Source organism: Aplysia californica, unplaced genomic scaffold (genome assembly GCF_000002075.1).
Source record: "Aplysia californica isolate F4 #8 unplaced genomic scaffold, AplCal3.0 scaffold00867, whole genome shotgun sequence".
NCBI classification, from domain to species: Eukaryota; Metazoa; Mollusca; class Gastropoda; order Aplysiida; family Aplysiidae; genus Aplysia; species Aplysia californica.
In genome coordinates this window covers 175463-177358 of record NW_004798137.1, presented here as the reverse complement: position 1 = coordinate 177358, position 1896 = coordinate 175463, and the positions used below count along the sequence as shown (strand labels likewise).

The window sequence follows — 1896 nt, the reverse complement described above, 5'->3', positions numbered from 1 at the left end:
CTACTCTTGTGGCCCAAACCCGTGAATAAAATTGCGGGGTGGGAACTACCGAAAAAGTGCCGCAGAATTGAGGGCTATAGGTAGGGGTAGGGTTTGGGTTAGGGTTAGGGTTTAAAGGCCTCTTCTTTAAACTTGTTTGTGTTTGATGGGGCGGTCGCTCGTTACGGAAGTCCTTCCGGTGGTTGGATTATGACAGCTCGCACAGAACGCCAAGGGCCAATGTAACATGATTCTAGAAAAAACGCAAGGGGGGGAATCATGGAAACTGGCCGTTTGTCCAGGTGGCCGTCTTATACACTAGGAGGCTAGGGCAGGTTCGACTGTAGATCTAGATTTAGATATCTAATCTAGATCTAGATCTAGATATCTACATCTAGATTCTAGTCTATCTACACTAGATTCTACTACACTGTCTAAAAAATATCACTGTCGGTGCCACTGTCACTTACTCTTACAACTTCCGAGCTTAATCTAGATCTAGATCTAGATCTATTAATTTTTCTCCTTTTCTGTCCAGGAGTCAATCTGCCAATAGACCCCCCTCTGCGACGACGTGGCATTTTGTTGAGAGATTAGATCTAGATCTAGATTCTAGATTTAGATCTGGATTCTAGATCTACATCGAACTCGTGAAAAGAAAGACGGACTTCCAACGGCCGGTGCAGCACTAATGCGCACTGCTATTGGATCCGAAGCCTCACTTGACACTTGTTTACAATGGCAGCTAAGAAGACCGACTTTTTCAAGATTAGATCTAAACGAAACTAATTAAAAACTGAAAATTAAATTACAGTGACTTCAGACTCCTTAATATTACTGTGCACCCTTTAAATGATTCTGAACAACTGTCATTTTTTTCCACATTCGAAAGTAAAGTGGTTCAGAAGTTTGGCACTTTCACAAGTAGAATACTACTACTACAAGATCTAGTAATAATATCATAATTTATTAATAATCCCTCTTTGTAGAAATGTAGTCTAGTTTTCTATTGTACGAATCCTCTTTCTATAGGGCCTACTGCTGAAACTGCTACACACCATTCACATCCGGTTTGTCTTCTCGCAGTTTGAGAAGTTCTCTGCCAATCTCACAGAAAGAATTCTATCTGTGGCCAATCTCTGTTTCTCACGAAGTCGAGGATTGTTACTGAGACAACGCTAATTTACCCTTGAAACATGGAATTGTTCCGTCGTTTTGACATTTCCATATTGTTTATTCAGTATTAGAATAATAAGATCGATTTACATTGCATTAGTAGGGCCTATAACTTTTTGTCTGAAATAAAAACGAATCTAGAGATACCAGACGGAGACGACTCGGGTGACCACTGACCAGTGCCTTGGCCTTGTGACGACCATGTTCAGTGTCCGAGCTGAGGAGAACGCGAATTTAACCGTGGAATAGGTCGATCTAGATTCTAGATCTAGACCTCCATATATCTGAAAATTTGACGGATTTTTATTGTCTCCAACATTTTGGTGATAGTCACTATCATAGTGGTAGCAGAAGCGGTATAAGTGTTGGCAGGTCTCTGTAGTACTGAGAACAAGTTTGATGATCAAAGAGACGAGTTGAATGTGGATGGAAAGGAGTCAGGAGGAGACAATGTTTTCCCCAGGACATACTGATGATGGTCTTGCGAAGAAAGAACAGTTATGTTGTGAGCCTTTCTGTAGGCCTACACCCAAGGTAGATGAAGACCTAAAGCCCTATGTATTTCCTGTTGTTGTGAAAACTGAACCTAGACCTGGTGCTTCTGGATCTCATTGTAGTAGTAGTAGTAGCAGTGGCAGCATTGATAGAGATGTAAAACCTGACTTTGGAAGTGTGGGGACTGTGGTAATGGAAGAGTTTGATTCTAACTTGATGCTACATCTGGAGGAGGAAAATACTGCT

The 1896-nt window shown here is 41.4% G+C and overlaps 1 protein-coding gene across 1 annotated transcript in view; it reads right to left on the bottom strand.

Moving 5' to 3' along the window:
• The window catches only part of LOC101858899 (zinc finger protein 708), a 7636-nt gene extending 6912 nt beyond the window's left edge, over window positions 1-724 (bottom strand). Inside the window, exon 1 of the mRNA XM_035972828.1 lies at window positions 702-724. The gene's annotated coding sequence lies outside the window, so the exon portion shown is untranslated. The remainder of the gene's footprint in view (window positions 1-701) is intronic.
• Between the last annotated feature and the right edge of the window lie 1172 nt (window positions 725-1896).